General features: G+C 43.2%; 1 pseudogene; it reads right to left on the bottom strand.

Annotated features, from left to right (window-relative positions):
* Positions 1-1,188: 1,188 nt before the first annotated feature.
* On the bottom strand, positions 1,189-2,719 carry LOC100604990 (annotated as a pseudogene).
* Between the last annotated feature and the right edge of the window lie 12,318 nt (positions 2,720-15,037).

Raw genomic sequence — 15,037 nt, 5'->3', positions numbered from 1 at the left:
TTTGTATTTGGCAAGAGATACCTCCATTCATCTGCATATGGATATCCAGTTTTTCCAGCACCAATTATCAATGATACTGTTTTTTCCTCAATGTATGTTCTTGGCATCTTTGTTGAAAATGAGTTCACTGTAGGTGCGTGGATTTGTTCCTGGGTTCTCTATTCTGTTCCATTGGTCTATGTGTTTTTATACTAGTACCATGCTGTTCTGGTTACTATAGCTCGGTGGTATAATTTGAAGTCAGGTGATGTGATTCCTTCAGTTTTCTTCTTTTTGCTTAAGATAGCTTTGGGTATTTTGGTTTTTTTGTGGTTCCATATAAATTTTAGGATTATTTTTTCTATTTCTGTGAAGAATGTCATTGGTATTTTGATAGGAATAGCATTGAATCTGTAGATTGCTTTGGGTAGTACAGACATTTTAATAGTATTGATTTTTCCAGTCCATAAACACGAAATATCTTTCTATTTTGTAAATGTCCTCTTCCATTTCTTTCATCAGTGTTTTACAGTTTTTCTTATAAAGATCTTTCCCTTCTTTGGTTAATACTTAGGTATTTAATTTTATTTATGGCTATTGTAAATGTAATTACTAATTTACATTCCCAACAACAGTGTAAGAATGTTCCCTTTTCTCCACATCCTCACCAGCATTTGTTATTGCCTGTCTTTTGGATAAAAGCCATTTTAACTGGAGTGAGATGATATCTCATTGTAGTTTTGATTTGCATTTCTCTGATGATCAGTGATGTTGCATACCTTTTCTTATGCCTGTTTGCCATTTGTATGTCTTCTTTTCTGGGGTTAATTAAATATTTTAAAAATCATAAAATGTTTCTTGCAAAAGAGCATTACATTCTGCACACTGCTCTGAACAGATGCCAGGGACATGTGGACTATTGTTACTCTTCCTCCCTGTCCCACCCCCCAAATGTTACAGTGACCACGAAGCAAGGTGTTCATAATAATTACACGGGAGGAATTTCTTCAAACCACCAACAATAACAAAAAATAAAATCCGCTCACTCTGCTGCTGTTTCAAAATTTCAATGTTAGTTTTCTTTGCATGCCCTTCCCCTCTCCAACCTTGTTTGTAAGGATCTAAAACATTACATCTGGTGAACAGCAAAGATTTCACTACACCTTAAATGCAGAACACTTATGAAGCAGAGGAATGTTAGCTTTTTAAACAGCAGCAGATTGAAAAAAAAAAAAAGATGCAGGACTCCTTCAGTTCTTCACTAGTCTTAGAAAAATTTTCCAGAATACTGCTTCACACTATTCTGCAGCAAATACTGCACATTCTGTATCTGGTCCTGTGTTCCTGTAATGATAATGATCCAATCTTCGGATCCTTCTAAAGGCTCATCAGTTTTGATCGAAGCTGCCTACTCATGACAGATTTGTTTAATCCACTGACCACCTTTGCCAATAATATATCCAGTCAAATCTTTGGGAATAGTTACTTGTGTAGTAATAATACTTGCTTAAGATAGCTTTGGGTATTTTGGTTTTTTTGTGGTTCCATATACATTTTAGGATTATTTTTTCTATTTCTGTGAAGAATGTCACCAAGATCACCATATGAGCCATGACCCCCTGCATAGGAATAATCATATCTGGAGCCACCCTGTGGTTCATAAGCCATCTGCCATTCTGATGCATTCCATGTATCTATTGCAGAGTCCCAAGTTTCATCAGCACTGAAATCAACCACGCCGTTGTAACGGTCTCCAGGTCTCCCTTTTCTGTTATAGGTCATGAGGTCTCCCCCTCTAGGTGGTGGTGGTGGAGGAAGAGGAGCATTCTGAGCTTTGCTACCACTCTGGCCACCTCATCTGGGAGGAAGGGGAGGTGGTCCTTGACGAGGGCTCATATAAACATAATCTCTTCTAGATGGAGGCATGGGACGCCCACCCCGACCAGGAGACATTTTGTCAAAACCACCTCTTCCCCGCATCAGAAATCTCACTGGGCGTCCACGGTGGTCAGCAAACACCATTGTAAAACCATCATAATCATAGGTTTCATTGTAAAAATTGGGATCATAAGGCTGTGCATGTCCTTTGATGGGAGACTCATAAATAAGATCAAGGATGATCTTTATGCACTCTACAACCCTATTGGGTTTTCCTCCAATAAGAACAACTCTATCAGTGAAATGAGGACAACATTCCTGGAAAAGCGTGATGGTTGTTTGTGTGTTTTCTCAGTTCTTTGAGTTTAGCACCTTTGACCCCAATAATTCCTCCTGCTAGACTCTGATGAATCAACAGCTTCAACTCGCAGTCAAAGTCCCTTGCTTTATAGTGTTGGTAATTTAAGTATTCCACAGCATCAGATTCGAGCGGGAGCTGGCTGGTTGCAGTGGGTGATGGCAACTGCAGGCCCTCTTCCAAGGTAGGGATGATTTTCTTCAGAATTTCTCCAATTGTTTTGATATGAGCACTGATACGCAATATGCGCTCGGGGCCACTGCTGTCTAGAACTGAAACGCTGGTGTTGTAGTCTGTACGGAAAGCCTTAATATTCTTGCCTCCTTTTCCAGTCACTGCCCCAGCATTCTTGCTCTGAAGCAGAATGGCTAATTCAACCATCTCATCAGTATTTCTAGATCTTTTAAATGCTTGTTCCTCTGCTATATCTTCTGCAGGGTGTTTACCAAATTCACCACTGGTTTCAGTGTTAGGGAAGGTTTCTTCTGGCTGTTCAGTTTCCATATTCTTGTATTAAATGGACACACCAATCAGTTATTATATATCCTTGCAGAGCAGAACTGAAGTGTTCTTGGTCGGACCAACAACTGACACCCCAGTGCTGCAGTAGCCACTTGAGGCCACCATCCCTCTGCCGCCGTGCTTGTGTGTCTTTTCTTGAGAAATTTCTAATTAAATTTTTCCTCTACTTTTAAATCAGATTATTAGATTATTTCCTATAGAGTTGTTTGATTACTTTTTAATTTCTTTTTCAAATTGTTCACTATTGGTATATAGAAATGTTACTGATTTTCATATGCTGATATTGTATCCTGCAACTTTACTGAATTTATCAGTTCTAATAGTTTTTTGGTGGATTATTTAGGTTTTTCCAAACATAAGCTCACATCATTTGGAAACAAAGATAATTTGACTCCTTCCTTTCCAATTTGGATGGCTTTTCTTTCTTTCTCTTTTCTGATTTCTCTAGCTAGGACTTTCAGTATTATGTCGAATAACAGTGGTGAAAGTGGGCATCTTTGTTATCTTCCAGAGCTTAGAGGAAAGGCTTTCAGTTTTTCCCCATTCAGTATGATACTGGCTGGTGGTCTGTCATATATGGCTTTTATTATGATGAGGCATGCTCCTTCTATACCCAGTTTTTAGAGGGTTTTTATTATGAAGAGAGTTGAGCTTTATTAAATGCTTTTTAAGCATCAATTGAAATGACTATATGGTTTTTGTCCTTCATTCTGATGATATGATGTATCATGTTGATTGATTTGTGGATGTTGAACCATTTTTGCATCCCAGGGATAAATCCCATTTGGTAAAAATGAATGATCTTTTTAATATATTGTTGAATTCAGTTTGCTAGGATTTTGTTGAGAATATTTGCACCAATATTCATCAGAGATATTGGTCTGTAGTTTTTTTTTTTTTTGATGTATCTTTGTCTGGTTTTGGTATCAGGGTATTACTGGCCTCATAGAATGAGTTTGAAGGTAGTCCCTCTTCCTCTATTTTTCAGAATAGTTTGAGTAGAATTGGTATAAGTTCTTCTTTAAATGTTTGGTAGAATTCAGCAGTGAAGCCATCTGGTCCAAGGCTTCTCTTTACTGGGAGACTTTTTAGTACAGCTTCAATCTCATTACTTGTTATTCATCTGTTCAAGTTTTGGATTTCTTTCTGGTTCAATCTTGGTGGGTTGTATGTTTTAGGAATTTGTCCATTTCTTCTAGATTTTCTGATTTATTGGGACGTAGTTGATCCTTTAAGTGTCTGCAGTATCAGTTGTATGTCTCCTTTTTTATTTCTGATTTTATTTGGATCTTCTCTCTTTTTTTCTTCATTAGCCTGGCTAAAGGTTTGTCAGTGTTTTTTTTTTTTTTTTTTTTGCAGTTGCAAGATTTAATAGAGTGAAGTAGAGTGAAAACAGAGCTCCCATACAAAGGGAAGGGACTCAAAGAGGGTAGCCATTGCCGGCTCGAATGCCTGGGTTTATATCTCGATCATTGTCCCTCCCACTGTGCTCTCAGGAGATAGATGACTGGCTATTTCTTTACCTCCTATTTTTGCCTAATTAGCATTTTAGTGAGTGCTCTGATTGGTTGGGTGTGAGCTAAATTGCAAGCCCCATGTTTAAAGGTGGATGTGGTCACCTTCCCAGCTAGGCTTAGGGATTCTTAGCCTAGGAAATCCAGCTAGTCCTGTCTCTCAGTACCCCCTCTCAACAGGAAAATCTAAGTGCTATTGGGGAGGTTGGCCGATGACTGCTCTAATTGCTTCCTGCTAAATTGGGGCATAGTAGGGGCTGTGCAGTTGAGATTTCCTTGGGAGGGGTGCCTTTGATGTCTTTAACATCAGAGCATGGGCTAGGAGGCCAGTCCAGGGGTCTGCAGTAGATCTTAGTCCTGGACTGCATCTGGGGCTCCATTTGAAGAATGATTTGTAGTTTTACAGCTTCGATTCTGGAAGAGACAAACTTAACAAGGAGGTTAAAGATACAGGGTCTAAAGAGGAGTAGCAATATTATAGCTGCTACAGGTCCTAAGAAGGGGAGAATCCAGGGCATCCATTGGCTGAGGAGGCCCCAGGGTCCAGTGTTTTGAAGCTCCTCTGCTCTACGTTGTATTCGATCTCAAATTTCTTTAATTTTCTCGGTGATGATTCCAGATTGATTAACATAATAACAGCATTCTTCCCCTAAAAATAAACAGGTTCCCCCTCTTTCAGTGGTTAGCAAGTCTAAAGCTCCTCGATTTTGAAGGACTACTGCTGCTAGAGAGTTAAGTTGATCTTGCAAGGTGACCAGGGATTCGGGGACCCGTTCCACGTCACCATTTAGTTCTTGAGATAGTTTATAGTAGAACTGAGTAGAGGTTGTGATACCGCCAATTAGTCTGCCTAGCACTCCTGCTCCGATAACAAAAGGAAAAATGGGTACTCTTTTGTTGTGGGGCTTAGGTACGACATGATTGTATAAATCTTGTTCAGTGTAGATGGTCATAGGGGGCACTAAGAATGAGAGGAAACACACAGATTCTGAAGAGCCATTCAAACAATGATAGGCTGAGGTACCACAGACAAAAAATATTCCTGAGGGTAGGCAGACTATTCGTGTGGGAGGAGTTACCCACCTGATGCATTGGGAGTTGGTTGTGTCTATAGTATTGCTAAATTTTACACGGGTGAGGTCGGGATCAGTCAAGGGAACCTCTAAAAGGTCCCCTTGGGTGGCATAGGTTTGAGCAATTACTTATTGACAGTTATGTTCTATCTTTTCTTCGTTGTCTGGAAGAAATGTGGCTGGGTTAAGAGTTGCACAAGTGCGCAGTTGCAGCATTGGCCCTTCAACAGAGCCTGATATTTGCCAGTTTTAACTTTCAAAAAACCAACTCTTTGTTTCATTGATATTTTATATCATTTTCTTTATTTCGTTCATTCTGCTCTGATCTCTTTATTTTTTTTTTGGAAACTGTGTCACACTTTGTCACCCAGGCTGGAGTGCAGTGGTGTGATCTCAGCTCACTGCAGCCTTGACCTCCTAGACTCAGGTGACCCTCCTGCCTCAGCCCCCCAAGTAGCTAGGACGGCAGGCATGTGCCGCCATGCTGGAGATATATATATATATAATTTTTTTTGAATTTTTTTGTAGAGACAGTGTTTTGCCATGTTGTCCTGGCTGGAATTGAACTCCTGAGCACAAGTGATCTGCTGCCTCAGCCTCCCAAAGTGCTAGGATTACAGGCACTGCACCTGGCCTTAAAGCCAATAACTGTTAGATTTGCCCTTTTGAGGCTATTTTCTAGACCCTGTAGGTGTGCTTTATTGATTTTTATTCTTTTATTTTTGTCTCATCTGACTGTGTATTTTCAAATAACCTGTCTTCAAGCTCACTAATTCTTCCTTCTGCTTGACCAATTCTGCTATTAAAAAATGCTGATGCATTCTTCAGTGTGCCAATTGCATTTTTCAGCTCTGGAATTTTTGCTTAATTCTTTTTAATTATTTCAATCTCTTTGTTAAATTTATCTAATTGAATTCTGAATTCCTTCTCTGTGTTATGTTGAATTTCTTTGAATTTCCTCAACACAGCTATTTTGAGTTCTCTGTCTGAAAGGTCACATATCTCTGTTCCTTCAGGATTGGTCTCTGCTGCCTTATTTAGTTCATTTGGTGAGATTATGTTTTCATGGATGGTGTTGATGCTTGTAGATGTCCTTTGGTGTCTGAGCATTGAAGAGTTAGGTATTTATTGCAGTCTTCTTAGTCTGGGCTTGTTGGTACCTGTCTTTGGGAAGGCTTTCCAGATATTCAAACAAACTTGGGTATTGTGATCTAAGCTGTATTTGCTTTAGGGTGCACCCAAAGTCCAGTAACACTGTGGTTCTCGTAGACTCCTAGAGGTGCTGCCTTCATGGTCTTGCAAAAGATCTGAAAGAATTCTCTGAATTACCAGGCAGAGACTCTTGTTCTCCAAAAGTGGTCTCTTTTGGAGTTGTGAGTTGTGTAGCTTGGATTTAGGGGAGGGGAAATGCCAGCACCCCCTTAGTCACCCTGGCTGGTGTCCCAGTAGGTTGCATTCTCTTCACCCAAATGAATGGAGTCTCTCTCTTTCTGTCCTGAACCGCCTGGAGGTGGAGGTGGTGTGACACAGCACACCTGTGGCCACCACAACTATGACTGTGCTGGGTCAAATTTGAAGCCAGTGTAGCACTAGGTCTCACCCAATGCCTGCTATAACAACTCCCTGGCTACAGTGTATATTTGGTCAAGGCCCTGTGGCTCTACAATCAGCAGGTAGCAGAGCCAGCCAGGCCTGTGTCCTTCCCTTCAGGGTGGTGAGTTCCCCCAGGCTCCGGGCGTGTCCAGAGGTGCTGTCTGGGAGCCAGGGACTAGAGCCAAAAACCTTAGAAGTCTATCTGGTATTCTATTCTACTGTGGCTGAGCTGGCACTCAAACCACAAGACACAGTCCTTCCCACTCTTCCCTTTCCAAAGGTAGAGGAGCCTCACCTCATGGCTACTGCCAACACAGGCCCATGGGGAGTACTGCCAGACTACCATCTATGTTCCCTTAAGGCCCAAGCGTTCTTCAGTCAGCTCATGGTGAATGCTGCCTGGTCTGGGATTCACTCTTCAGGGCAGTGGGCTCCCCTCTGGCCCAGGGCAGGTCCAGAAATTATGCCATTCAAGATCCAAGTCTTGGAATCAGGGACCCCAAGAGCCAGCTTGGTGCTCTACCTCCTGTGACTGAGCTGGTACCTAAGGTGAAAAACAAAGTTCCCTTTGCTTTTCTCAAGTGGAAGGGGCATCGCTTTATAGCCACCACAGTAGGGAATGTGCTGAGTCTCACCTGAAGTTAGCAAGTCTCAGAGTCTCACCTAAGGCCCTTGGTATAGTACTCGGGTATCACTGCTGGTTATTCTGAGCTCAAGAGTTCTTCAGTTAGCAGGTGATGAATGTTGCCAGTACTGGGTCTTTCCCTTCAAGGCAACAGGTTCCCTTCTGGCACAGGATGTGTCTGGAAATGTCATCTGGGAGTTAGGGCCTGAAAAGGGGGGCTCATGGTTGTGACTGGTGCCCTATCCTGCTGTGGCTGAGCTAGTATTCAAGATGCAAGATGAAGTCTTCCCGACTCTTCCCTCTCCTCTCCTCAAGTGGTGGGAAGTGGTCTCTTTTGGAGTTGTGAGTTGTGCAGCTTGGATTTAGGGGAAGGGAAATGCCAGCACTCCCTTAGTCACCCTGGCTGGTGTCTCAGTAGGTTACATGCCCCCTCAGTCCCCTGTCTCTGGGCCCAGTTTGGCACTAGTACTCAACCAGGAGTTGCAGACCTTGTGGCCTAGGCTGCCTTTCAAGTTTATTGAGGGCCCCAGAGCATGTTAGCCCATAGTGGCGAGGCTTGCAGGAACTCAAATTCAGACACTGTGATTGGCAATTCCCCTCTGGCTAGGGCTGGTTTAAATGCTCCTTTGGTGGTTGGGCATCACCTGAGTTTGGTCTGATTTTGCTTTCTGTTACAACAGGGCAGCACTGAGCTCAATGCCTTACACATGCTGTGATCTTCCTCTCTCCAGTGCACCGAAACACTCTCCATACTGTGTTGCAGCTGCCGGGGGATGGGGGAAGGGTGGCATTGGCGATTCAAGACTGTTTTTTTTTTTGTGTGTGTAGATAATTATTAAATTGGTGTCCTGTCCGGGCGCGATGGCTTATACCTATAATCCCAGCACTTTAGGAGCCCGAGGCGGGTGGATCACCTGAGGTCGGGAGTTCGAGACCAGCCTGACCAACATGGAGAAACCCTGTCTCTACTAAAAATGCAAAAATTAGCCAGGCATGGTGGTGCATGCCTGTAATCCCAGCTACTTGGGAGGCTGAGGCAGGAGAATCACTTGAACCTGGGAGTTGGAGGTTGTGATGAGCTGAGATCACACCATTGCACTCTAGCTTGGGCAACAAGAGTGAAACTCCATCTAAAAAAAAAAAAGGTGTCCTTACATTGGGGATGCTTGCTAGAGCCTCTATTCTGCCATCTTGCCCCACCCCAAGTTCACCATCTACAGTTTTAAAATTCGTTTCTTCAGCTGTCTTTCTCCTTATTTATTTATTTTTTTGGATACACGGTCTTGCTCTGTCACTCTGGCTGGAGTGCAATGACATGATCTTGGCTCACTGTAGCCTTGGCCTCCAGGGCTCAAGCGATCCTCTTGCCTCAGCCTCTCTGGATAGCTGGGCCACAGTAGCACCACTTCCAATTAATATTTGTATTTTTTGTAGAGGCCAGATTTCACCATGTTGCCCAGGCTGGTCTCAGACTCTTGGGTTCAAGCAATCTGCCTCCCTCAGCCTCCCAGAGTGCTAGGATTACAGGCATGAACCACCGTGCCCAGCCTTTTCTTAATTCTATATAACATGCTTATGCTACAAATTTTTTTATATCACATTTTATGTGTTGTTTTCCTAGATGTAGAAAGTATTCTGTTACTTTTAACATCTCCCAATTTCCCTCATTGCATTATTTTGATAAAGTTATATTGTAGTGTTAGTCACATCAATATTAATATTGCTTTCACTGTGATTATATCAACATTATTTATAGCAGAGCCAAATAATGTACTACAGTTACAATTCCTTCTTTTTTGTGAAGTGTTGTATTTCCCCTGTAGTTAATAATTGCCCTTTTTTTTTTCTTGGCATTGATATCTGTGACTAATATGTCCCTAAAGTCTTTACCAGAGTTTTAAAAGATCTCTCAACATTGTTGAAACTCTCAGATAATTTATCAGTCTTAGCTTCTTTTTGAAAGACATCTTTTTCTGGAACCTTATTTTTTTTATTTTTAATTTTTCAATTTTTTGAGACAGAGTCTTGCTCTGTTACCTAGGCTGGAGTGCAACGGCGCAATCTCAGCTCACTGCAACCTCTGCTTCCTGGGTTCAAGCGATTCTCTTGCCTCAGCCTCCCAAGTAGCTGGGATTACAGGCGCATGCCACCATGCCCAGCTATTTTTTTTTTGTATTTTTAGTAAAGACGGGGTTTGGCCATGTTGGCCAGGCTGGTCTCTAACTCCTGGCCTCAAGTAACCCATGCACCTCGGTCTCCCAAAGTGCTGGGATTACAGGCATGAGCCACCATGCCTGGCCCTGGAACCTTATTTCTATCTGATTTCTTCTCAGCTATACTGAGATTTCTCTTCATCATTATGTTTGGAATTCTCCGAGCTTTTTCTCCTAAAGGTCTTGTGTTAGTTCAGGCTGCTGTAACAAAGTACTTTCGACTGGGTAATTTATAAGCAATAGGAATTTATTGCTCACAGTTCTGCAGGCTGGGAAGTTCAAGATCAAGGCACCAGCAGATTTGGTGTCTAATGGGGGCCCATTCCTCATGGATGGCACCTTCTATGTGTTCTCACATGGCAGAAGGGTGAAAGAGGCAAAAAAGCTTCCTCAGGCCTCTTTTATAAGGGCATTAATCCCATTTATGAGGGCCCCACCTCTTAATAACAACACACTGGGGGACTGGGTTTCAGCATATGAATTTTGGAGAAACACAAACATTCAGACCATAGCAGATCCTTTATCTTTCTCTTTCTTGGTTTATTACAGTGGTGTGCTGGTACATGTAACAACCACCTGGGGGTCAGGGAGGGTTGAGGGGGATGGGAAGCCCTGGTTCATAGTGTTTGCTGATTTCTGTGGTATCAATAGTCCCATCGTGGCTGGTTTTAAGCGACCAATGTGATGTCACTAAACTCAGTGTTGAAAAGTGATAATCTTGGGTGCTGGCCTGAGCCAGCTACAGCACACCACTGGGTTACTCCCTTATTTTGATGGAACACATCTACTACTTCCTGAAAAAGGGTACATGGGAAGTAAATGTTTTGAAAACTTCACTTTTTTTTTTGAAAATGACTTTTTAAACTTTCACACTCAATTGACTTTGTCTTGATATTAAAATCTAGGTGGGGAATAGTTTTCACTCAGAACTTTGGGAGTGTTGCTCCATTTTCTTCTAGTTTCCAGTGTTGCTGGTCAGAACTCTGGTGCCATCCTGGGCCTCATCCTTTGTATCTTATTTTCCTTCTCTGGAAGCCTTTAGAATCTTCTCTTTATCCCTGATTATATATAATTTCATGATGATGGATTCCCTGCCACTTACAGTTCTATATCCTTAGCAGATCCTTTTCATTCGGGAAGCTCATGTCCTTCAGGTCTGAGGAACTTTATTAAATTTCTTTAATGGTTTCCTGTCTTTCATTCTCTCTCTTTTTTTGCTAGAATTCCTGTTTGTTGGATATTGGATCTCTTGCTTTGATCATCTAATTTTCTCTCTCTTTCTCAATTGCTGAGAGTTTTTCTCAACTGTATTCTGGAACTTCTGTGTAATATTAGGCACTCCTGTCAGTGTGCTGACACTTGGGTTGGGGGCCGTGTCATACATCTGTGTTTCCTCCAGAGTGTCTGCCTGGCACAGTGCTTGACTGGATGGAGAGGCAGAATCACCAAAGGATTTTTGATCCAGATGAAGCTGGTCTTGAATCGCAGATCAGCAAAAAATTATTTAACTTCTCGGTTCTTCGGTTTTCTTGCTTGGAGCTGAGCAAGAGGGCAAGTCATTCCATGGGGAGGGAGACTAGAAAGCTTGAGGGGTGGTTTACCAGACCAGGTTAAAGGAGAAGACCTTCTTCCCATTCTCCTACCCTTTCCCCAGACTGCATTCTAAGTAGTGCATTTTAATCTTCAAACTCTAAAATTTCATGAGAGATTACTTTGCAGTTTATGGTACCCAGTGTCACCATTAAACAATTCCATCTTGCTTACAAGGAACATTTTGATACTTAAATAAGATTACTGCGTTTCAACGATGAACTTAAATTGTCTTTTTCCAGTGCTTTCCACATCTGACCTCTCTCAACCAAATTAATGACAAAATAATGACTAAGATTTAGTGAGCATTTTCCACATCCCAGGCCCTGTTCTAAGTGTTTAACACGTATTAATTAATTTAATCCTCAGCAGCCCAATCATGTAGGCAATATTATTATCTTCATTTACAGTTGAGGAAACAGGCTCTAAAAGCCCTTGAGTTACACAGCTAGTCAATGTAACGTTGGGATTTAAACCCTGACATTAACTATGGATTGTCTGCTACTATGAAATCTTCATGAAGGAGGTTCTGAATTTGGACTGAGGTCCAGGGAGGTTTCCCTAGTGGAGGAGCTGAGCATGGTAGGACTCACTCTGATGCTGAGTAGGAATGAAGAACAGGCCTTAGCAGATGCTCCAGCCCATGAGGGAGGAGGCTCCTTCGGGTTGCACACCCTTTGCAGCTGTCCCGGGAGCTACCAGACAGGCTTGGTCAACAGAGGGGACTCTTCTGTGCGAACAGCCTCAACCACTAACACACTGTTTCGCCTCAGCAGCCCTGCTCAACTCCCAGCAGGCCTTGTTTAAACAGGCGGCTTGTAGCAGCTGGGGTTGGCTCAGTGGAACGTGTGGGCAGCCAAGGATGCCCCGAGTGCAGGTGCCTGTCTCTGAATGTGCAATCATGCAAATCCGAGGACCCAGACTGATGTGAATTGAAAGCCTGGTGTTCACTTCCAATAAACTCAACTGTCTATCGCCAGAGCAACACAGACTTCCAGTCTTCAAGTCATCAATACAAATCAGCATTTCTGGTGTTAGAGGGAAAAAGTGTGGGGTGAATCCCAATCAGAGCTTGCTCCCTTTTGGGCAAGCAGCATCTGGAAAAGGCTTTGGAGGGGCAAATACCTTTCCTAGAAGTAATTTTCACAGGAACTGTTCAGGGCACAGGAGGCATTGCAGGAGGAAGGAGCAAGGGAAATCACACCATGTAGTCATAGGGTCTTGAAGATCACCTTATCCTCTCTGCTTGTTTTACAGAGGAGTTAAGAGAAAGTCAGGGAAGTTAAGGGACTTGCCCAAGGGCACCTAGCTCATCAGTGGGCTGCTCCTCCTTATCCTGAGTCCTGGTTTCCTTTTAGCCACTCCACCCACCAGGCTGTTTCTCTAGTTCACTGCTTTGAACACCAGGTCACAAGTGAGCACACCTACCAACAGCTCTCCCCCTGAAACCATCGAGGGAGGCGAGTGATAGCAAACTTTGTTTAGTGCAAAGAATGGAAAAGGCTGCTTGAAGCACAGAAAAAGGGAAGTCGGAGCAGGTTGTGGCGCAGATGTCTGGGCATTGCTGTGGGGACAGAGTAGCTCACAAGACACAAGGCTTGTCAACCTCTCTTCTGACCCTCTGTGCCCAAGGATTCTCAAGGAGCATTCGGATTGGATTTTAACTATGGATGTTGTGCTTGCAGGTAATAGAACGGCTAATAAAAAGCAAACCTGGGGTGTCATCACCCTGTCAGCAGATCAGCAGTCTCTTCTTTGGTCCATAGGGCTGACCGTGCAGCCTTATAGCGCAGAGGCCCTGTTACATAATCCTTCCACAACTCCCCTCTGTTCCTCACTGCACTGCCCTGGCCTTCAAAGTCCATATAAGTGCTGTAGAGATAAGCCTCATTAGCCTCACAACTTGCAATAAGTGCCAAGATCATGCTATTCAAATGCCACTGAGGCCAGTGCAGAGGGAGCTAATTAAATGGTATGGGCTTTCTAGCTCTGAATCATCAGTTCAGGTGGTTACCTTTAATGCTATCTTCAAGCTCACCTTCTAGGCTGGTCTATGTGCCTAAGCTCCCACACCATGCCTCCAAGCCAGGAAAACCAGCAAGGAAGCTCTTCTGGTACCAAATGGGGGTCACACAACTGGTATTTTTTCACCCCCATTCCTACCTTGAGGAGAAACGGTAAGTTCTGTTGGGCAGATACACGTAGGCAATTGAGGTTCTGTGAGAATGAACACCTCACAATTTAAAGTTCAAAGACTAGAAAGAATGAATGGAAGGTGAGCATGCATTTTCCATCTTAACCCAGAGCAGCCTGCAAACACATTAGGATTTTAGTTTTAGGGGGAAATTGACCTGCCAACCCCAGTTCCTGAGGGAGGCAATCTGATTGGCTGTCCGTGGGTCAGGTGTCTATAGTTGGTCTAACCACCAGAAGGGCTACTGGAAGCCCAACCATGTGAACTGTGTTGGGAAGAAAAGGGGGTTGTGGCGAGCTCAGCAGACACCTGAGAGATGTCTGCTCCTAATGTCTAATTAAATATTCAGGCTAAATGGCCTTTCTGTCACCAGTTAGTCTATTTGAGTTTGGGCCAGTTTTCCCAAGGCAGAACCACCATTTCATTCCAGAGTGGAATCCAGCCTCTTTGGAATAGATAGAGGGAACAGAGTCCTTAAAACCATATCCTTACAACTCAGGCTTGTAGGCTTTGACCAAATCCTTTTGTTTCACAGATGAGGATGCAGGTTCAGAGAAAAGACATGAACCTGCTCAAGGTCAGCCTACCCACCTGTAACAGGCACTTTGTAAAATGAAGGGACTTGGAGGGCCACCTTGTTAAATCCTTCACCAGCCATCAGCTCGCTATGGAAATGCTGACTGGATCAATAGTGTACCTCTATGGCAAGATTTGTGGCTCTCGGAGGCCTTCCCGTAACAATGCTTAAGAAGGTTTTAATGATCTGCCTACTGGGCATTTCTGAAGCATTCATTTTAGGGAAAGCCAAGGTGCTCAGACTATAATTCTGAGGCTAATTTCTCCCTGGACCCTCCTGACCTGGCAGCAAGAGGGAGTGAACAAGGAGAATGACTAGGATTGCGCCAGCCCCTTGATTCTTATCCTTTTGACCTTGTGCTTCCGAAGGGAGACGGGTTTGGTGTGACTTTCTACACCTGCTTCAAATGTTGTTACAGAGTGGATGAGGGAGCTTGCCATAGCCCAGTACCTTTGCCTGCAAAATATCTTGCTGTAGTTCTTATGCTCTTGACCCTGAGATCAGACTAATGCTCGGAACCAGTGGGGCGTAGATCAAGCTGGGGGTGGATATGGGAGCTGGCCGATGTGAAGAAAGGGCATTGTTAGAACTTCTTTGAGCTCTGTGTATCCCAGATCATGAGGAAGCTGAAGGATTAGGGAGGAGAAGATGAAAGGCAAGCCAGGGAAAACAGGCGAAGGAAGTAGTTCTTAAAATAGGTGAAATTCATGGGAAGTAAATCCAATGTTTTGCCCATACTCAACTGGATTAGGAACGTGTAATGAAAGCAAATAGATTTAATGGGGTGGGGATGATTAACGTTGTCTTGCAATACGTCAGGAAATGACTTTGTTCAGGACGAGTGGAGGGCTATGAGAGGAAATTAAACTTAATTCTTATCTCCTTACGATGTTTTAGTTGCTTAACTTCTTACAACACACC

The sequence above is a fragment of the Nomascus leucogenys genome, chromosome 20 (genome assembly GCF_006542625.1).
Source record: "Nomascus leucogenys isolate Asia chromosome 20, Asia_NLE_v1, whole genome shotgun sequence".
NCBI classification, from domain to species: Eukaryota; Metazoa; Chordata; class Mammalia; order Primates; family Hylobatidae; genus Nomascus; species Nomascus leucogenys.
This window is presented reverse-complemented; position numbering and strand designations above follow the sequence as displayed.